This window comes from Helianthus annuus, chromosome 11 (assembly GCF_002127325.2).
Source record: "Helianthus annuus cultivar XRQ/B chromosome 11, HanXRQr2.0-SUNRISE, whole genome shotgun sequence".
NCBI classification, from domain to species: Eukaryota; Viridiplantae; Streptophyta; class Magnoliopsida; order Asterales; family Asteraceae; genus Helianthus; species Helianthus annuus.
The window spans coordinates 128,608,266-128,632,594 of record NC_035443.2 but is presented as its reverse complement, the minus strand read 5'-3'; the positions used below and the strand labels follow the sequence as shown (position 1 = coordinate 128,632,594).

The 24,329-nt window shown below is 37.6% G+C and overlaps 1 pseudogene; it reads right to left on the bottom strand.

Moving 5' to 3' along the window:
* LOC110888356 overlaps nucleotides 1-24,329 on the bottom strand; it is a 67,337-nt pseudogene that overhangs the window by 15,496 nt on the left and 27,512 nt on the right.

Sequence of the window (24,329 nt, the reverse complement as noted above, 5' to 3'; positions counted from 1 at the left end):
TAACATAACTTTTGGTATCTAAACTGATTTGGCAATAATATTAGACATGTTAAGGCATATTTTACTTACCATAGGGCTAGTTAGGCGGTCCGAACGTGTTTACGCGAACGACGCGTTAAAGTAGCATAAGCTACCTAAATGGGTCGTAATGGGTCGTAAGCACTTAGGTTAGGTTTCATTTTAGTATGTAGGCTTTGTTAAACCATATTACACGAGTCTCTATACTCGTTTGGTTTACGAACCCTCGTTCTATCCAAATCTTCCGATTTAGGTCCGGTATATTAATATAGCTACCTACTAGGTGCCGTTTGATATCCGTGATCTCTAGCATTGTTTGGTTGTTACTCAAGGACTACTAAGCAATCTCAGGTGAGTACATAGTTCCCCTCTTTTACTGTTTTCAAACATTTTGGGGTGAAGCATGTGTACCTATTTGTTATTTTCATGATTTCAAAGTATAATTGATTATACATGTTAGTACTTATCTTTTGACATACTAAATGACTATCTATGGTTTAAACACTGATTTTTCAAAGATTATGAAATTAATTGTTGGAATAGTACTTATTTTTGTTGACCAGACCGGTTGGTAGTATGATATAGCGCTATAGGATTTGACACCCCTTTCCTGTTGTCATGGAATGTCTGAAACCAATTTATTTCTCCATCCAAATAGGGATTGCCTTCATGGTATTCCTATAGTCTCAAAGGTGTAGTTTGATGCACTAGGTCTGAATGAATTCTTAAATCACACCTTTTTAGTATATTTGATATACTCCCAAAAGTATAGTCTGATGTGCTCTCATGTGTGGTATTGTACAGAACCAATATATATATATATATATATATATATATATATATATATATATATATATATATTTCATCAACAAACCAAAACATATTTTTAATATGTTATTTCCATATCCAAAGTATACTTTTAATATGCTACTATAAGGTTATTCGTTTAACCTTACATTATTTTACAAAGCATAACTTTTGATTTATTCAAACACTTTGTTTTGTACATTTTTACTTATGGTTTAAGAAATCTCATTTTACTTACCATACATAACTTTTGTTTATACATTACATGGTTTACATTTAACCTGAGTTATACAATAACATTGGACCATTGGTTTAACATAAACATTCTATATTGGTGGTTTGGTTTGCGTAAGTGACTTAAGTAACGAGGCGTGTGTAATATGATACAAGCATGGTGGATACGCCGCTGGTACTTCCTATATATAAGTGTTTGTATGGTATTACATATCGTAGCGTTATTTGAATCATTTCAATTTAAGTCATATAACATTTTATGCAAATAACATACTTTTCATAAGACATTGTTTTACAACAACTTGTCTTATACAAAATTCATTTTTACTTGGTTATTCAATTAACCTTACATTACTCTTTTACGTATCATCTACTTTACCATCACTTTTCGAATGATTTATAAAACAAAACATTTTACAAGGATCATGACTGACTTTTGTTGAACAACTCCTTCTAACCTTATAAGTCATGAATCCTATATTCACAAAACCTATGTATCTCACAGGCATTTTTATGCTGACGTACCTTTTTTTACACATGTTTCAGGTGCTGTCTTGAGATGATTGTTGATACATGCTACATTTAGGATGGACTCGTGCCTTAGCAACTTTAAAACTTGGAAGATCATAGTTGTACTTATTTGATTGTATTAAAACAATAAGTTCATTTATTCAATAAAACAGAATTTATTTATTCCATGGTTATGAAACAATGATTCTGTTACAACACACCCCGACGTTTCCGCCACGTCCGGTTGTTCTACGTGGTCGGGGTGTGACACTAGCCAACCTTATCCTTGCTAAATCCCTGAGTTCTTCTATAGTATCCTGATCTTGAGTCAAGTTTTCAGCATTTCCTTCAGGATCACGGATGCTTGTTCTTGCGGTAGGGACTACCATTTCTGTAGGAATCACAAATTCAGCTCCAAAGACCAAAGAGAATGGAGTTTGACCAGTAGCATTCTTAAGAGTTGTTCTATCAGCCCATAATACATATGGTAGCTCTTCTGCCCATTTCCCTTTCTTGGATCCAAGCTTCTTCTTCAAGTTATTGATGATGATCTTGTTGGATGATTCTGCCTGACCATTAGCTTGTGGGTGGACTGGTGTTGAAGTTATCATCCTAATCCCCCAGCTGTCACAAAAGTTAGTAGTTCGAGTCCCAATGAATTGGGATCCGTTGTCACAAACAATTTCAGAAGGTATGCCAAATCTAGTAATGATATTTCTTTTAATAAAGGATATAACTTCTTTCTCTCTAACTTGTGCAAAGGCTTCAGCTTCTATTCACTTGGAGAAATAATCAGTCATGGCCAACATAAACACTTTTCCTCCTGGTGCCTAAGGAAGTTTGCCAACTATGTCCATTCCCCCTCTCATGAATGACCAAGAAGAGGATATAGGATGCAGAGGCTCTGCTGGTTGGTGAAGGATATTACTATGTCTCTGACAAGCATCACACTTCTTTGCGTATTCCACAGCATCCTTCTTCATTGTCGGCCAATAATATCCTGTTCTAAGGATCCTTGAGAATAGTGCTCTGCCCCCGGTGTGGTTCCCACAATCTCCTTCATGAAAATCCTTTAAAACTTCTTGAATCTCTGGATCCTCAATGTACCTTAAATATGGACCTGCAAGAGACCTTTTATATAAGATGTTGTTTAATAATGTAAATTGAGATACCTTAATTTTGAAGGCTATAGGATTTTCTTCAGCATGAATCTCTCCATTCTGTATATATCTCAGGATTGGAAGGATCCAGGATCCCTAATTTGACTGTGCACCATCACTAGGTACAATCGCAGAATCATCCACTATCTTCATGGCTACGTTATCCTGAATAGCAGGGGTTAGAACATGGATGATGGGTATCTTTACATCCTCTGGAATCTTTAATGATGATCCAAGATTAGCTAGGGCATCAGCTTCTGCATTCTCTTCTCTGGGTACCTGTGTTAAACTAAAAGAAGCAAAAGAATCTGCCAATTTCTTGACTATTTCTCGATACTTGATTAGCCTTTCACCTTTGACAGCATAAGTACCATTATAGTGGTTAGTAATTAACAAAGAATCTACATGTACCTCAAGATACCTGATCCTCATATGCTTGGCTAATTGCAAACCTGTTATCAAGGCCTCATATTTAGCCTCATTATTGGTGGTTTGAAATTCACAAGCAATTGATTGGGGGTATAATGTCCCCCTGTGGCGATTTTAGTATTATGCCTAGTCCAGTTCCCTTGACATTTGAAGCTCCATCTGTGAAGAGTGTCCAAGGATCCTTGGTCTCTTCAAGTTGTTGAACTTCCAATCCAGCTTCCGTTTGTAGATCACTACTGAAATCAGCCACAAAGTCAGTTAAGGCTTGGGACTTGATGGCAGTCCTAGGTTCATACATAATTTCATATACACTAAGCTTGACTACCCATTTTGCCATCCTTCCTAACATTTCAAGTTTCCTGAGAACATTCTTGATAGGAAAGTTAGTTTTAACAACAATAGGATGAGTTTCAAAATAATGTCGTAGTTTTGTAGATGCCATGATTAAAGCAAGAATAAGTTTCTCTAAATGAGAATACCTGGACTTAGCATCAAGTAGACTTTTACTTACATAGTATACCGGATGTTGAGAACCTTCATGATCCTTAACTAGGACAACACTTACTGGCTTTGTGGAAACATCCGGATATAAGGATAATGTTTCCCCATTTTCTAGTTTCATTAGGGCTTTGAGGGTATTTTCATGCTTTTCAGTCCATTTGAATTTTTATTCTTCCTTAGGATGTCGTAGAACTCTTTACATTTCTCTGAGGACTTTGAGATGAATATGTTCAAGGCTGCGATTCTTCCTGTCAACCTTTGCACATCCTTAGCATTGGCAGGAGACTTGATGTTCACGATGGCCTTGATTTGTTCTGGACTTGCCTCTATTCCCCTCTTTGTCACCATGTATCCAAAAAAATTACCAGCTTTAACTCCAAAATGGCATTTGGAAGGATTCAGCTTCATGTTGTATCTATCAAGGATATCAAATGCTTCTTCCAAATCCTTTAGGTGATCCTCAGCTCTTTTGGACTTAATCATCTATGTAGACTTCCACTGTGTGTCCAATCTGCTCTTTGAACATCATATTCACTAGCCTTTGGTATGTAGCACCTGCATTTCTTAATCCAAAAGGCATTGCAATATAGCAATATATACCAGTTGGAGTCATGAAAGCTGTATCCTCTTGGTCAGATAGTTCCATCTGAATTTGTTGAAATCCAGATGAAGCATCCATAAAAGTTAACAATTCATGACCCGCCGTAGCATCCACCATGGAGTCAATGTGGGGTAAAGGGAAAGATCCTCGGGACATGCTTTGTTTAAGTTAGAAAAATCAACGCATACCCTCCACTTTCCATTCTTTTCTGAACAACTACCACATTGGCTTGCCATCTTGGATACTTTACCTCTCTGATCATACTTGCCTTGAGCAATTGTCTACCTCTTCTTGGATAATGGCATTTCTTTCAGGTGCAAATTTCCTCCTTTTCTGGTGTATTGGCTTGAAAGACCTGTCAATACCAAGTTTGTGAGTAATAACATCCTTAGATATACCTGTCATGTCTTCATGTTTCCAAGCAAAGGTAGTTTTTTCTTTTCAAGAAGGATATTAAATCCTGCTCAATACTTTCAAGGATCCCGGATCCTATAAAAATTTCGGATTCAGGATCCTCAGGGTTCAACAGAATATCCTTGATGTCTTGCTCTCTTGCCTCCATGACGTCCCTTGGAGGATATTTTAATTGCTATGCCTCCCTAGGCTTTGAGGCTGGTTTCATTGAAGAAGTGTAGCAATTTTTGGCTTCTTGCTGATCACTTTCAATCTTCACCACACCCCACGGAGTAGGGAGCTTCACACATTGATGATATGTTGAGGGGACTGCCTTCATATCGTGTATCCATGGCTTGCCAAGGATAACATTACTGCAAGATAAGCAATCAGTGACACAGAATTTTTGAACAGAATTCACTCCCTCTATATAGATAGGGAGTTTGATGTCCCCCAATGTATTCTTTGTCTCTCCACTGAATCCCACAAGGATAGATGATCTTGGGACAATACCAGATTCAGGGATGTTCATTCTTTTGAGGACATCCAACTGGATTATGTTCACAGAGCTTCCCCCATCAATGAGAATCCTGCGAACAAAATGGTTAGAGATAAATAATGTAATAACTAGACCGTCGTGATGAGGATCCTGTATGTCTACACGATCATCCTCATCAAAGGATATAACTTTCTCCTGGGTAAGAATGGAGGTTCGAACAGGTCTATTCCCATTCATTTTTGTCTCCTTTGCATGTCTCCTAGCTGCTGAGAATGAAGTGCCACAGATATCAGAGCCCCCAGAGATGAAATGAATAATTTGAGCATTAGCTGGTGGAGGAAGAGCTTTTTCAGGAACTTTCTCAGAATCCTGGATCCTTGACTTTTTCCTTCCAAATAACTCCTTCAAGTATCCTTTGCTCAAAAGGTAACCAATCTCCTTCCTTAATGCTATGCATTCATCTGTGAGATGACCAAAGTCTTCATGATAAGCATACCATTTTGATTTATCTTTGGTAGCAGCTGGCTTGTCACTTTTCCTCGGCCACCTAGCTTTGTCACCTAAGTTCTGCATAACAAGAATTAGTTCACTATTATCAGCAGTAAAACAATATTCAGAAATAGGAGGATAATCCTCATTAGCTTCCTCTTGTTCCACAACATGCACATTCTGGTTGTCAGTTTTAGTGTATGACTTGGATATGTTATTCTTGAAATAGGATCCTTGTTTGTCTTGCTTTGAGGATCCTGACAACCTCTCCTGGATCCTTTTGTCATCCTCTAAACGGATGAACCTAAGGGCCCTGTTCCTTACCTCATCTAGGTTCCTGCAAGGTGTCATAACAAGATCATCATAGAACTGAGAATCTTTAAGTAAACCCATTTTAAAAGATTCAACAGCAGTAGCAATATCTAAGTTAGGGATTTATAAGGATTCTCTACTGAATTTAGTTATGTAATCCCTTAATGATTCATTATGACCTTGGGTGACCTTATATAAATCACTAGCCAACCGTTCAAATCTCAATAACTAGAGTGCAAGTGCCTTCTAAAATTAGCTCAATACCCCTATTATCTTAGCTAAAAAATCCTTAACTAACTATCCGAAAATTCAGCCATTCACCCACGATCACCACTAACGGTCTTCAGCTCATGCACGTGCCAAAATAAAGAGCATATTCCCCTAGAATCTGAGTTAGAATAAGTCTCTCCGAAGTGCACCTGCAAAACAAGGCCAAAAGGTTATGTAAACAATTATTAGTTTAAGAATACCAGTGAGGATCCTTGATCCTTAGTCTTCCTGCACCATTTCCCGAGGATCCTTGATCCAGGTTGGACTGAGGATACGTGATCCATAGGCACTAAAATTCTATCTCTAACAAATAATATGACCACAATCACCAAAATGGGCGAGTGACAAGTACTGTGGATAATTGAAAGATATAAGCAAATATAAAAACTCTTAATGCTATAAATTATAAAAAATGTGTTTTATACAACTGAATGAACTCAACAGTATTTTTCGCTGATTAAATGTTTTTAAAACGCGCTTCAGGTGATTTATTGTGAAGAGAAGAAAAAGTGTTATGAAGCACTCAAGCTTAAATAAGTGGCTATGTAAACCTGAATAAAACGTGATTTATCCCAGTGAAAATCCTTCATGTAAATACGGGTTTTACCCTACAGTTTATGAAATGAAAATTTCGGTGTTTTAAAACTCTGATATTTTTCCAGACCCTCGGCCCTGATAAGTTTTCCATTGCAAATTTAATAAACACCGGTACCACTTGCATCTGCCCACGACACCCGCCCAGGGTAAGGTCAGGGGCTGTGACAGAAGGTGGTATCAGAGCCACTAGTTTAAGGTAATTAAGTAATGTGAAAATACTTCAAATTAGTAGTAAGGAATTAGATTAAATACGAATATGAAATTTGTGATACTAATTAAATGTTATATATTCGATTTTTGCAGTTTGTTGTTTTTATTGTTTTTGACAAACAGTATGAGCGCTAGAAAACTATGAGACGATTTCCAAATATATCTGTTAACCATACAGATATGGAAGCCTGTTGTGAATCAATTTGGGTACCAAGCTGATGCAGATGAACCGATGATCTTCCAAGCACAACTGTTACCAAAAGCAGCACCTAAAAAGAGGAAGAGAATATTAGATTGGAAAGTAAGAAGGAAGAAGAAAGCCCAGGCAACAATAACCAAAAGAACGGGAGAAACAAGTGTAAATGCAATTACAGGTGAAAGTTCCAATCCAATTACCATGCCACTATCGTGGGAAGAATTGGACCAAAGGTTGTCAAACTACGAAATGTTCAGGCCAGAGCCAGAAGAAATTAATCTGAACATGCCCGCTCAACCTGCGATGCAAATGAACCCTCAACAGCCTCTCCTAAATCCGGCGGAAGAGTGGTGGAGTAATGATTGGGAATTCCAGAATCTTATGAACAATCCTTTTCAATTCTACCCAAATTTCCAACCGGCACCTCCAGTTTTTCCCCTGATGAACCTAGAAAACGTGGCCGAGCTTCGCCACTATGGCGAGGAGTTAATGGATGCGGGAAGTCGAATCAGGAATGTGGGAGAAAATCTCATCTGGAAATACAACGAGAGGGAGCATCATTTCTAGAAAACTAACCTTATATTATATGCCTGTATAATATACTTTCTGTATTTTGTAATATATATATATATATATCTATACTATATTAATAAGCATATCCAAAGGACTTCTTAAGGTCATATGAATTTCCTTAAAACACCCCTAAAGCATGTTGTACAAGTCTTTTAAGCACTAGAAAACATCACTTTCCACTTGTACCCTTCTACTAAAAAACACGGATACATTGGGACACATTAGGGTTTCACCTTCATTTCAAAACATTTCAAATCGCCCGCTTCCCTGCTCTCCTCTCTCTCTCTCTGGCAATTCTAGATCTGTGGAGTTTTTCTCCAAGGCGATTCAAGATCTAGCCTTTCTCATTAACACCAGATCTATAAACAAATCTCAATGCATTCTCCATTCAGATCTCAATCTCATCTCGCACCTGCTCTCCATCTCTCTCTTCTACCTTGGTGATACGGCTGCTATCTGGTACGCAATATCTTCTTCCTATCAACCCTAAACTTAATGGAGATGGTGGAAAGGGTGGTCGGATATGTTCGAGTTAAAATCTAGGGCTTCCATGCCGTGCGGAACTAAAACACTCCGATTTGGTTTGATTTTTATGAATTGGGGTTTTGTTCGAGTTTTGGTTTTGGTCTAACCTTTTTAAGTTCTCCTTTCTAATTGAGAATTTGGATTGACTGTTGATTCAATGGAGTAATTTATGCATTTAAGTTTTATGCTTTCTTTTAGGGCTTCAAATTGCACATGGAAGCTACTAGGTAGTTTGAAACGTGCTTATGTCGGCTTTCAATCGCAACCGCTGGCTGAAGCCTTTCGTTATTTCTGCTATGGTCATTTTTATTTAGGCATTCTGTTTATTTGTTCACATCACGCTTTCATATTATAAGTTTGGGTTGAATAGTTCAAGTTTTTAGGCTGCTATGCAGAACCACCCAAAAAGAAAGTAGGCATGTTGCTCAGGTAAATGGCGGTAAGCGGTTGTGCCTCTGAAATAGGCCTGGTGATCCAGCTTGTGATAAATTCAACATGGGTAAAAATCATTATGTTTGCGACTTGTAACCGTGTATACGTGTATGTAAATCTTGCTACATGTTGCTAAATTTGAATATTCAATGCATGAGCAATTCTGCTAAGTGCACGTGTACCTTCAGTTTATGATGCTTATAGTTTTTGTTACTTGTTTCAGATTGCACTCTCGAATAAAGAACCGAGCCAATGGAAGTTGATGACAAGAAAGCTCTTGACGAGGAAACTGACATTAAGAATAACAAAGAAGAGATCACAGAGGAGCAAGGACCAAAAAAGGCGCAAAAACAAATGGCGGTGACGAAGAAAGCAAACGACAAGACAAAAACATCAGTAGAGTGACCGAGTAATTGGTTGCTGTCATTGTGTTTAATTTCTTCCGGTCCCTTTTAGAGTTATAATTTGCACAATTCAGATCTAAAATTGGCTTCTTTTTATGCAGATGGAGTCATTCTTGCTGGTACTGATGTACTGTAGATCGTTCATGCAACTGAGCCTAAGTAAGTTTTTCTTTTCTAGATGGGTTTAGGTTGAAACGGGTCACGTGGGGTTCATTTTTTACAATTTTGACCATTTTGACTGTTTTTTCCTTTCTTAAAGAGTGCATGAAAATCAACACTACTGAATGGTCGATTCATTTAAATTATAAAATTTTAAGTTAATTCCTCTTTTAAGTTAAAATTATGGCATAAAATAAACACCCAATTTAATATAATATAAACTGGTCAACCCGCCAACCTAACTGGTTGACCTGAACCGACCCTTTTAGCTAAACGAGTTCGCGGGTTCAACCTAAGACTGACCCAAACCTGTTTAGACTAAACCCAAACCCGGGAATTTCATGTTAGGTTCGTGTCGTGTCAGAAATTCACTCCCCTTAACTTTAAGTGAGCATAAAACGAGTATGTCTTTGTGTGCATTAGTTAAATACACTTAATGATAATCCTTGTGTGTTTTATTTTTCCTCTTAATATAATTTAACATAGGGATGAGCATTTGATATAGGTAACCGGTACCGATCTCATTTAAAATGGTCACCAGCTCTTTGTAATAATTCATCATAACAATTTTTTTTATTTGATTTTAGAAGTCAAAGCGTATATTTATTTTGCAAGTGATTTTTTTCCTGATCTATGATTGTCTACGTGTACACTTAATAAAAGTAACTTAAGAAGGCCGCAACCAACCCTCACGTTCTACTACATTGCCACCATTGTCGTCGCACACCACACTGGAAACTACATTCCCTACATAGCCCTAAACTCACCAACCTAAGTGATATGTTTCCCGCCGCATCGCGCGGGTAAACGACTAGTATATATATATATATATATATATATGTATATCTGTAAAAAAATATAATTATATCTGTGGTAGGGTATGTAAAATATAAAAAGCATTTATTATATAAGAAATATATAAGTCGCAATGACCGACGTTTTTGACAATATGCTCTGACTATTTGTGTTTACGATATTTTGATTATTTTGCTGATTATTCTGTGATATTAATATTTGGAATATGTTTGCAATGCAGATGTCAAACGAAGTTAACCAATCGGTCCAGAACAACCAGGAAAACTCCCTGGATAATAGCGCCATAGAAAATATAATCGCACAAGGAATAGCCGACGCTATACCTTTAATAACTGAAGCCATTAGAAACCCCGTAGAACACACTAAAGTTGTGAGTAGCAGCATACTTGTAGTAACAATTTTAGCCATAGTGTGGAGGCAATGATGATATTATCAAATCCCCATTTCCTAATAAGATGAAAGCAATGACTTTCGAGTGTACTTACAAGGATTTTCTAGCTTGTAAGCCAACTGAGTTCGCAGGCAGTGAAGGAGCTATGGCCGCTCTGCAGTGGTTGGAGAAGATGGAAGCTGTTCTTAAAATCAGTAAATGTTCTTAAAAGTTGCGATGTTGGGACATGGATCGTCCCCGTTGTACGTCGGCTCGCCACAAACTTGACGTGGTTGTTAATGGGCAATGTTAGGGTGGTATCGGGTCACGGATTCACGTTTCGGGTCAAAGTGTTGACCTTAAAGCAAGCATCCTTGTGCTATCCGGATCTCCATGAAATTTACATGGTTGTTCACGGGCGTTGTTAGGGTGGTCTCATGCCGTGCCATCACGTTTGGGCCCGATGTGTTGACTGGGCCTTGGATTGGGCCTGTTGTGTTCTTGGGCCTTGGATCGGGCTCGTTATACTCGTATCGACACCAAACTTTATACAGGCTGTTTCACGGGCATTCTCATGGTGGTATCGGTTCACGACTTCACGTTCTTGGGTCAAGTCTTCATTGGGCCTTGTTCGGGCCCGATTATTGTTGGGCCTGGTTTAGGCCCGTTGTGCTCGAATCGCCACGAATAAGTTATATGGATGTTCACGTGCATAGTTAGCGTGTCGACCGGGCCTTGTTCGAGCCCGCTCCTGGTCATTATTCCCAGTGGCCAGGCATCGTGGACCTGCTGTGGGGGTAACTTGTTGGAACGACGTGTGGCGTGTGCCAGGCCCTTGGCATGTTAACAAGGCATTGTGCCCAGCTCACCAGTCATTGTCGCCCGTTTACTAAGATAACCTCCTATGGGCAAGGCACTTGGCCTTTTAACAAGGCGTCGAGTTAGGACGATGTGGGGCTTGGGCAAGGCACTTGGCGTGTTAACAATGCACGGTGGCATTGCATGGCTAGAACAATGTGGGTATTCAGCAAGGCACTGTGCCTCTCACAAAGGCATTGTGGTCAGTTAACACATCTAGCCTCTTTTTGCATTTTTTCTGAACACCCCTGCGAGGACCCTAGGGTTTGTGGATCCCCTAGTCCCCATATATATATATATATATATATAGAGGCCGGTTATCATACAACATGCCAAATCGTACATTACGTACGCTATAATCACGGCCGTCAGATCATCTCAAATAACCCCGCGTTTAACTATTAAATTAATCAAATAATGATATATATATGAAACCGCCAAGGTTAAAATCGTCCTTTACGAAATCAACTTCTGCGAATTGAACTTCTGCTGAATTTGGAAATTCAGAACTGAAACAAATAGATGGACCAACTATCGAAGAAGATGATGCGGGGTGAAAATCAAATAAGAATATGCGAAATACATAACAAACCTGCGAAAAACACTTCAGACAAAAAGAAAGGATGTGTTTTTTGTAAAGTTTGCGAATTCATATAACATTATATGCGAAAAACACTTAAGATGTCATATAATGTGCGAATTCATGACATTACACATGCGATTTCAATAAAAAGTTAATAATCTTTGAAATTTCTTATAGTTTGCGAACTCATGCTTTTACACATGTGATTTCAGAAAAAAAGTTAATTATCTTTATATTTCTTAAAGATTGCGAATTTGTTTTCGATTCAAATGCGGATTTGAATAAAACACTGCAAATACTTTCAAATTACTTTGTCCTAAAAATGCAAAAAAAGAAGAAGAAGTATTTTATGTAAAAAAAACTTAATTTATTACCGATGTGACTGTAATTTGACATGTAATGATAAATTTTACAATAAATACTACTGAACTTACCACCCTACCTATATAATAAGTTTACTATTTTAATATAAAAAAACCCAGATATAACTAACTTCCATATTAAGACATAGTGTAGGATCGGATTCTGACCCGAACGAGTCAATCAGAGGAGTTTGATCAGATACAGGTGCGGAAAACAAGTACCTGACGTAGAAATAGCTAGATATGCTCTTAATTCTCTTTGTTGATTAATTTGACAGCTTTTACATGCAATTCTCACACCGACAGCACCTCGGTATGGAAATCTCAAAGTTACAAATGTGGACCTCTCATATGGTATATATAGGTGAGGTGGACCTCTTATTCGGCATGTCCGTATAAGCGGTCCAGGTAGGTGTGAGGTGGACCTCTTATTCGGCATGTCCGTATAAGCGGACCAGCACTCTAAAACACCTAAACTCTCCAGTTTTCTCGTAAAACGCGCCCTAATCTATACAATACAATGAAAAACTCGATCTAAGACGAAATCAACAGATGTAGTGCACCAACAGACTCCCCCTCAGATGTTGATGGAGTCGACTATCGAGTCATAACAATGCTGTGTCTTCACATCTTCAGTCTTGATCAGTCTCTGGGCTTTCTTTCTCTCTATCTTCAGACTCCCCTTCTCGATTTACTGGCATTCCTTTGTTCTTCAGTAATATCTTCAGGATCGTTGTCTGTCTGTTCATTTAACATCTTCTCATCTTTTCCTGCAAATTCTCTACCCAAAACATAAGTTTTACAATTTTAGAATAAAGATGTATGCACTAAAACCAACTCTTCCTCAAACCAAACTGCAACTTTATCAGTGACAATATTGATGAACCCCCTGAAAGGTTAAATTATGAAAACATTTGATTTCAAACAAACACTCCCCCTCAAATATTGCTCATCATGTTTAGCACTCGGAATTTTGAAAATCAGCTTTCCAATATCAGTTGTCGGAAATCTTTTTGACTTTTTCAAAATTTTATGCTAAAACACACTGAAAATCTTTTTGAATTTTGGAATAGAGAAACATGTAATGCAGTAAAAAAATATTTACAAACGATATTTTTGTGAGTTCGTGTAAGAGGATCATATCAGTTAATGAGACATGTCACCAACACCGTTAAGCTTCATTTCATTTTAAGTTCTAAACAATTCACCTAGATTGTCAGTATATTTGTCCACTTAAATTTTCACACAAATTTCAACTGATCCGAGATACGATATTAATGTCTTAAGAACTTAAACTTATCCGTGTGTCCCACTACTTGAATATACTCCCGTATCCAGATCCCAATATTCAGTCTTACAGGTGAGTATACCACAGATGATATCTGTTCAGGGGTTAAATGTGAGGGCCGTGAGAGCTCAGGTCGATACTTCCGTATACGCAGAGAGATGACGGCTTCGACTTTTCGGTGTGTCCCCTTTAGAGGATCTTTTAATTTCAACAGCAGCGACTATCAATTTTATTGTTTCATCAGCTTGCTGAGGGCGACGCTTATGTTTCAAAGCGTTTGCGGAAAGCATTATCCGGGGACTAGGTCAGTACTTCCATACAGCAGAAGTCCCGGGATAATACCCCAGATATCACTGAGCATAAAGACCTAGTATCTCAGAATAAGGGACCTTTCAAACAAGATTTCAGGGGTTACCTATATATCCAAGCAGTTTTGTTAACCCACAGAATAAGCAAGTTTGAATTTTAGGTTTATATCTCGTCACAATCTACTAAATGTGTAAAAACCTACTGGCACATCCTCAGTGAGATTGTTTATCACATTTTAACTTTCCAATTCTTTAGCATGTTGTGACAGTCCACTGATGTACTATCATTTCCTCTTTTCACAACAAAACTCATTTTTGAATTTTATCATGTTTTTGACTTTTTCAAATTTTCTAATGTTTTTGGATTTTCTGAAATTTCCCTACTCCCCCTAAAATGCAAACACATTTCAAAGGAAATTTGAAAATAACTAGATTCTTGACCCACTTGAAAACATAGAAAACAACACAAACTGTACAGAATCATGACAACCAATATCAAATCGCCTCAATTCTCCATTCACTAGGCATAAACAATCTGAACTCCCCCTTTCACAAACCATTTTCTCATTTAGATTTCAAAACACTGAAGTTTGTTTTAATCAAAATGATTTTTCCGGAAAATGTGTTTGTTTTTAGCAATTGTAAGTTTACTACTTGGTTAAGTACGGGGATATGGTTCATCGTCTTGTTCTTTGTAATATCATGAGTTAGTAAATCAAGTACAACTTAATGTCCCTGATTTACTATTTTGCAATCAAGCAACATGTACCACTTGTAAAAATAACCATACAATACCACTTGTATGTATATACAAAATGCCGATTCCTGCTTCGCACTTACCAACCTGGAAGCTCCGGCGTAGTCATTCAACCTGTAAAGTTTTAACAATTTTAAGACTTTTCCATACAAATTCATAATACAAGAATGATGCCGATTCCTGATCCACGATTACAAACTTGGGATCTCCGGCAGGTCAGGTTTTTCAAGCAAAGAAAATGTCCACCCAAGCCTGACCAGCCTTGGGTGATTTCAATTCGGATTTAGTTGGGGTGTAAGTTGCTTTCTTTGTAGCGTAGAAGTCTTTTACCCCTTTCACCTTCCTATCAACCATTTTACCAAAAATTTTCTTTACATTCCCATTAAAAGCCTTCTCAACATCAAAATTATCTTTTTCAGAAAAATCCTGATTTGAGATTTCAGTCTTTCCAACTTTTCTTTTAAAATTCTCAGTCCTCAATGGTGGAAAGTTCTCATCATCCATTGAAGGAACTGAGTTTTCATCACTCTCATCAAACTGTGGCTCCTCTGATTTTGTGGAATCAGATTCATCACCAGATTTTACCTCAGATTTCTTAACAACCCATTTTTGGTTGTCAAGTTTTACACTTCGCTTGTAAAATCTCTTCGAACATTCACCAACTTCAAATGTTAAATTTTTGAAAATTTTAAATTGTTTAGTTGGTGGTTCGGTTTTATCAACTACAACTTGTTTCAATTTTCCAGAAACTCCCTGTTTTGTGTTCGTCGCTTTTGGACAGTTCCATGCAATGTGACCGGCTTCATTGCATCGGAAACAGGTTCTGGTTTCTTTCTTCACGTAAGCTCCATTCTTTCTCTTCTCGGCAAGAAATTCTTGGTTTGTTTGTCTCCAGAATGTGCTTTTTGCTTCCTCTTCCGAGCTAGTACCTGAAACAAATTTTGTATTTGTTTTAGAAAATTTTTCATTTTTATAGTTTTCTTGTGGAGTAAAACCAAGTCCTTTCTTTTTGTAGCTACGATTTTGGTTTGGTTTCTTTTGAAAACCCGAACCAGAATTGTAACATTTTTTCTTGTTTAGTCGTTGTTGAACTCTTGAGGTGTAAAATTTAGGTTTTACAATAAGATTTTCATCTTTTATTTCAGAAATATTAATTTCTGTTAGTTTGAAAACCTTTTTAATCATTTCTGATTTAACACCTCTTATTGGAAACTCTTTATCAAAATATAATTTGTCAGAACCATTCAAAGTATATGCAACTTCAAACGTTTCGTCATTCAAATTAGATTTTGACAATAAAAACTCTTTATTGTAAACCCGTTTTCCCGATGGTTTCGAACTCTTTTCGGACGAACTCGAACTCCTGACTGACTGACACGAACTTTCGGACTCGGACTTTGACTCTGACTCCTCATCCTTATCCAACACTTGATCGACCACTCGTTTTATCAGTTCAGACTCATGATCTGTGTCGGACGCTGTGAACGTGACGTCAATATTGTCTGGTAAAACATCAGTTATCTCGGATTCTAGCTTAATATTGATCGCCTGTTTTAGTTCTTCCTCATTAGGTTTTCTAGGCGAGTACCCTTCCCAAATCGGAGGCGGACACTTATTATAACAGACACCCTGTTTCTTACCAGTATCCTTTCTCTTCGTTGGTTGTTCATCTTTAAATGCCTCAAAACCTTCAACTGTTGGATAAATTCTGTCGATTACGTAGGCACAACCTTTGTAACTTTGCAGCAATCTTCTGATTCTTTCATTCTCGGCTGCTTCACTATCCAACTCTTTCTTCAGCTTTGCACATTCTTCTATGTACATGTTGATCTCTTTCTGCTTTGTCATCATTGTTGCATTTAGCATCTTCAAAGCTTTCTCTCTTTCTGAGTTAGTCTTCTCCAGACCATTCACATGCCTATTCAATACATCATACGACTTTTTCAAGTTTTTTACATCAAATAACAATTGTTCTTTCAACTTTTCTAACTCACTAAACCTCTCGTCTTTCTCTATACATTGTTTACAAGACTCTAAACATGTACGACAAGGTTTTGTGACTTCAACAATCTTCTCGACTTCAACTCTTTTTTCAACTTCCACAATCTTCTCAATCACTTTGATTTCTTTCATTTCTTTTGCAGATTTCCTCTCTTTCAGTTTCTTCAGTTTTTCTGCAAAATAAAATTCAAAACTATCAGAAGATAAGTGAGTTTTTCCAATATTAATCTGTTCAATCTCTTCATCACTATCACTTGTTTCTGATGAACTGTTTTTAGAAGAAACAGATCCTTCATCTTCACTCTTCTCTTCATCAGATAACACTTCCATCCATTCCTTCAGCATTTCTGGCTTTTGAATGATATGTGCAATGAACGCTTTAACATTTGAATCAGCTGGAATATATTTGTCCCAGCTAAATCCTTCAGCCACTTTCTCATTATCTTGATCAGCGATGCCAAAATAAGCTTTCCTGTTTGCATCCTCGATCATTCTTCCATGTGCCGTTTGAGGTTCCTTTTGTTGATGCGGTTGATGAGTGATTTGCTGATAAATGGTTTTCCTGTAATAATCATCTTTCCCAGACGATTCTTTTTCTCCTCTCGGCTGCTGATTCTTGCACTCTCTTTTGAAGTGACCTTTCTCCCTGCAACGAAAACAAACAACTTTAGATTTATCAAATCCTAAGTTAGAAAGGTTTGCATCCAAGAAATCAGTTCTCCCTGTAACCAATCTAAACTTTTCAGCTCTCCTCAAAACACTCGCCAATGCCCACTTGATGTCCATCAATTCTAGCTCCTCTGCATCGATCTGGTCATAGTCTTCTTTTGTCAGCATTGGATTGCCAATTCTTCCTGCAATCAACCCTTCATAAGCTTCCAATGCAGTGACCAATAATCCCATATGATGCTTTACGACTTCTTCAGAATAATTTTGACCATTTTGAAGATGTAGAGCTACATTGCACTGAATCGAATGTCCATTTCCAGCAGATGCACTTTGAACACTTGGAGGATTCACCGTTGAGAATCCACTAGTGTTAACTGATCCTTGACTGCTAGGCGGAGACTGATTTCCAGCACTAAATGCAGTTTGTATCTTTGGACTGACTTCAGCAGTTTGAACATTTCCTTTATAATACAATTTGATATCTTGCTGATGAGTAGAACTGTTCATTCTGGCAATTTTCTGTTGCTCCAGATCCTGTGCCTCCAGTTTCTCGATAAACTGTGCAATCGACAACCTGCTAAACTGTCCGGAATTCTTCAATATCATCAGATACGTGCCCCATTCCTTTTGCGGTAACGCATCAGCAAGTTTTTCAACCCATTCAGCTGGAGTTTTTGTAATTTTCAACTGTGACATAGTGCGAACCAAATAACAGTATCTTTCAATAAGAGTCTTGGTCGTTTCACCAGGCATACACGCAAACAATTCAAACTCCTTTTTCAGCAATGCTGCTTTACTCTGTAGCATCTCGGTACTTCCTTCAAACTTCTTTTTAAGAGCTTCCCAGATAGAGTAAGCATTGTCATCATGTTGGAGTAACACAAAAATATCCTCTTTTACTGCTTGTTGTAACAGATTGATCATCATTTTCTCTCCTTTATAACTCTCTTTCTCTTGCTCACTGAATTCAGAAATGATCTTATCAACTCTCATAGCGTTTTGTGGTCTAACGTATTCAGTTTCGATGCTCTCCCAAGCTTTTAGATGATTCGCCTGCACCCAATTCTCGAACCGTTTCTTCCATCCGTGATAATCTTCAATTCCCATGAGTTTCGGGGGCTTTTGCATTGTTCCGGTTTCATTCTCCATGTTGAAGTTCTTAGCAATATCGGATGAACTAGCAGGAGTTGTAGCGAACGCGTTGTAAAACTCCGAATCCATGCTTCAGACTTGTATCAACTGACGATCTTGATTTACCTGTCAATCTTGAAATACCTGACGTAACACAAACAAACAAAACACGATCAGTTTAACAATTATCGATTAACAGAAACGAACTGATACTCGAACCTGTGAATATTCTGTGCGGACTGAATGTTGACAAACTGTACAGACTGAAATTGACGCGAACTGAGATTTTGTCAAAACACGCGAACTACTGTGACCCGGATTAAATTCAAACGACCGGATTCACTACGAACGAACTGATAGACTTTTGACAATTGTGAACCGTACGAACTAGAACAAACTTCCGAGCGAAATGATTTCTTTCAAATGAATTGGATCTTTTCACGCGACCTGAACACACTTCAAACTGTTTTTGACCAATAATTCCACTAAGCCTTTTTGTTATTGGGCCAACTAACTAAGCCAATAGATGTAAAAGTGGGCGGCACCTTTTGATTGAATTGACGGCAACTTTGATTTACTATCACATGCATAGTTATAATGATGTCTGACAAACATTAATATCAAAACATTTTTTTCTTTAAAACATGCATAGTTATTAATGCTGTGATTGGGTCTCTAAAGAAATTGGGGCGGTGCTACCAAGCTTAGGATTGGGCCCCTAATCTTAGTGGGCGGCACAACAACAAATGAACAAATGTGATTGGGCGGTGCACTAATGGGCGGCAACAATAATCGTGATTGGGCTAATGTTATTACAACGTGATTAGACCTTCTTGCTTTAATTTGTTTTTTTTAGTTAATGGGGCGGTGCAAATAAGGTATCGGTGGCACAATTAATGACAAAAACCTGTCGACAATCTGTAATGTTCAGACAGTCACATGAAGAAGGTGACAAATGAGCGACCCTAAAACCAAACCTTTTGAGCGGACCGTTTTAATAAACCACTAAGAGCGAACCACAAGATGACACAATGAGCGGTCCAGAAGATTGTCTTAAGAGCGGACCATAATGTCACATAAGCGGTTCAAAAGTTGATTTGGAGCGGACCTCTTTCTGACCAAATAAGCGATCCTCAATTTTGATCAAAAAAGCGAGCCAAAACAATGCATTACGAGCGGTCCTACCTGTTTGACGCGAATCAGACCCGAAAAACTGCGATTTCTCCAAAACGACTTGGAGTTTCGAGCTGAAACTTGGTAGGGTTTTAGATCAGGTATATGCGCACAACATATCCAAAAATCAGCCAAAACGGACCGTGAAATCTTGGTCTGACGTAAGAAAGAAGGTGTAGAAGAAGAATATGTGACGAAATCCAGCAAATTTCAATAGAACTCCTCCTCCTGAAGCTCTGATACCACTTGTAGGATCGGATTCTGACCCGAACGAGTCAATCAGAGGAGTTTGATCAGATACAGGTGCGGAAAACAAGTACCTGATGTAGAAATAACTAGATATGCTCTTAATTCTCTTTGTTGATTAATTTGACAGCTTTTACATGCAATTCTCACACCGGCAGCACCTCGGTATGGAAATCTCAAAGTTACAAATGTGGACCTCTCATATGGTATATATAGGTGAGGTGGACCTCTTATTCGGCATGTCCGTATAAGCGGTCCAGGTAGGTGTGAGGTGGACCTCTTATTCGGCATGTCCGTATAAGCGGACCAGCACTCTAAAACACCTAAACTCTCCAGTTTTCTCGTAAAACGCGCCCTAATCTATACAATACAATGAAAAACTCGATCTAAGACGAAATCAACAGATGTAGTGCACCAACACATAGAACACGAAAAAACACAAACAACAGACCAACAAAAATGGCATCTGAAGATTCAGAAAAAATAAAAAAACATTGCAATAAAAGAGCTATTGTCAACACGCACGTTGACAGAAATAAGCACCGATGTCACCTCTTCTCATCTGGTTCTTGATGTGCAGGGGAAAATTCTTGAAGAAATCAAGAAAAATCAAGATATGTTGGAAAGACTACTTGAAGAACCACCATCAAGCTTCAGAGACGCAGCTTTGAATTACATAAAGGAGCAATCTCGAGCTGATGACTTAGCCTTCTCTTTCCTGAAAGATGCTCTAAACACTGTGAAAGAGAAGATGGAGTTCAGCTCTGCTGAACGTGACAAAATCTTTGCTTCAAGTAACTAAAATTCTGTTTAATCGTTTCATGCTTCTAGTTGTGTTAGACAATAACAACTATTTTATATTTTAGGTATGTGTTTTGAACAAATATTATGCTTGCTTATAATATAAAATCGCATGAATGATTCAGACATATTTGCCACAAAAAAAAAAAACAAGATAACTCAAAATCGCATGTATTAAAAGTGAAATCGCATATAAGTCTAATTATAAACTGATGCATATAAAATCGCATGTTTATATACTAAAATCGCATGAAAAATGATATAAACAGATGAATATAAAATCGCATGTGTTCTTATAAATTCGCATGTACATTTTAAAAAAATTACTCATCCTCATCATCTTCTGAAACCTCCTCCCAATGATCTTCTTCTTCAGATCCATCATCACTACTACCACAGTAATCTTCAAACTCATCTTCCTCTTTGTCGTCTTCGACCTCGTTGTCTTTGTCTCTGGGAACATTTTCAATCTGGACGCCCTTCATCTTCTTTTTTTGCTGTTTACCTTGTTGTTTGGCTTTCAGAATCTCGCAAGTCCGAATATCATGACCTTTTTTATTGCATACACTACATGTCCTTGACCTTTTCCCTTTCCGGCTGATCATTTGTTCCTTCTTGGATTTAATCCTTTTATGCGAGCCACGACCTTTGTTTCTTATACCAGCCGACACACGGACAGTAGGAGGAGCATTAGTTACCGGTTGTTGATAACCAATCAACTTTGAAAATCGGTCAAATTTTGGATCAAGTTGCTTGGTTATTCGACTCTGATCAACTCTCTCTTTAAGCTGCATCATTTGATCCCTTACTATAACAAGTTGATCAAGGTCGGAAATCAAATTGCTAACCAGATGCTCCCCTGTGTGGATGATTTCACGAGCAATCCGTTTAGCCTTGTGTTGCACATCCTTGCCACCCACATTTAAATTGTACTTCATATTTAACTCATTCGGCACCACATCCTTCGTCCATCTCTTCATAACATATTTGTTTGGTATTTCTTTAACACCGAACATCTTGAAAAGAAACTAGATGTGTTTGCATAACAGCACATACTGCTCAAAACGCAAACAGCTACACTGTGCAGTTACATCATTTTCAAGATTCTTGAACCACACCTAGGAAAAACCAAAAAAATATATATTAAAAATTAAAATCGCATGTGTAACATAACAATTTCGCATGTCTAAAAAATCATGATCTGGAAAAAGAAATTCGCATGTAGGTTATCAAAAAATCGCATTTTTGAACTATATATACTATAATACCTCTAATAAACCATCTCCATGGGCTTTAAAGTCTTTCAAAAATATCCTGATCTGTGGACCCTCGACTTTGGTGTCCATCGGCAGACATTCAGAAATTGTTCCATGAATCTCTATTTGCAGATCAAAGAATATAGACCTGGTGTAGATCTTAGCAGCATCTTTTTCCAAAGTAGTTTCGCTCCAATCAGCTGGCTCAGTATATCTTGAAATATGATCATTCTTTCTATGATTGAACCTTTGGACTTCCATTGCACCGTCAAAATGATTCATAAACTCTATGAGAGTGAGTTGTGAATTAGCCACCTGGCAAAAAAAATGGTTCTCACTCTCTGATCTTTAAGTTGTTCTCATAAGTCCCGACATTGGCTCATGCCGGTAAAAAGCCGGAATCCACATGGATCTCATCACAAACATATCATCAATCCATTTGTTTTCAGTGAGACCGAACTCAATCATCACCAACTTCCACTGTCTCTCGAATTCTTCGGGCTCAATAGAATCAGTCCATACAATGTCACACATCCTCCTTTTAAACTCATCATTATTGCAGAACTCGTGTCCAACCTATAACAATAAATGCTTTTTATATCAGCCTAGAACAAAAATCTATATTATAAAAAAAATAAAGCTAACGAAAGACAATATAGCATGCTATACCTTATCTGCCACTTTTTTCATTATGTGCCACATGCACAATCTATGTCTGCTGATAGCAAAAACCTCCTCAATAGCCTGTTTCATAGCAGGGTCTTGGTCCGTTACTACAACCTTTGGCTGCCAACCAAATGACTTTAAGAATGAATTGAGAAGCCATTTATATGATTCAATGCTCTCCGATGCCAACAACCCAGCTCCAAGTGTTACATTTCGACAGTGGTTGTCAATGCCAGTGAACGGAACAAACACCATCTTGTACCTGAACAAACACATGCGAAAACACATTGAAAACATGCGAAATAGAAAAAAAAAACACATGCGAAACAAACAGTATAACATGCGATATATTCAACACCACCTCTTCAATGTCTACACATGCGATATTACAAGTTCATGAAGTCATATAACATGCGAAAATTACTAAAAAAAACATATTTGTCTTGAAACACTTACCAGTTTGTCTTGAAAGTTGCATATCACATCCCCAAATTCCATATAGTTAAGCTTGCACAAACCATCAGCCCAGAACAAACCAGTTAACCGTTTGTCATCATCAACAGAATATGCAAACGAATAATCAGCTAAATACTGTTTTTTGTCAGTTATCCTATTAATCACCATGTCAGCGTCATATTCTCCTATATAGCTGTTAATTCGCTTCCTAAAATTTTTACAATCATCAACCGTGGCACCAACGTTCTCGAAACCACCATAACGTTTCCTCATTATATGGAAAGCTTTGACAGGACCAAGGTTTAAAGTGCCTAGTTCCCAAACCATATCCTCCTGGACATCTGACAATTGTCTGTAAGCTGGAAGCATGTGACTATCATCTTGACACACAAACTTATGATTATGGCCATCAACAAATCGCTTTACTGTATATAATCTACCATCCACAGTGCAAATCATAAGTTGAGCTTTGCATCCAGTTCTAATAGTCCCCCTATTCCTTGTTTTGAATTGCTTTCTTGACTTCGAACAATCGTCAATACACAGTGGCTTATGACCCTGTTTAGGACAAACAAAATACTTAGTTTTGATTATACCACCACTGTGTACTTCACCACCTTTCCGAATAGAAAAACCAGCTAACTTAGAATATGGGTTGGTAAAACGCATATGCTTGTTCAATAGAGATAAATTGCATTCCAACCACAGGTGTAGCTGATGCTTGAACCTCCGGAGTGTAAACCCTTTCATCTACATGAATCAAATGAGAAAAACAAAAAACGTGCGAATTATCGGACTATTACATGCGATATATTATTAACAACATAATTTCATCGTAAAGAACAACACACATGCGAATTGTATGAATAATAACATCTGAAAATGATGATTTTGATTAGTCTGTTTTATACATGCGATTTATTATACCATAACATGTGAAAATGCGTAAAGAAAATAAACATCAAATGCGAATTGAAAGACTCATAACATGCGAATTTGTACATGTTGCTTTCATGTCAAAAATATAATCAACATTCAAACTTCAAAAACAGCTACAACAAATGTAAAATCATTGCTACGATTAAACAAAAAACAAGTATACGAACAATTTAGAGATCTGAATTAACATAATTACCATTAGAACACTCGTTTACAGCACTTGTACTTGCAATTGGATTTGGATTTGCAGGTCGCGGATTTAAAACATCCTCAATCGAAACTCTCTGATATGCAGATAATTGAGCATGATCACCGATCGGTCGAGTTTCT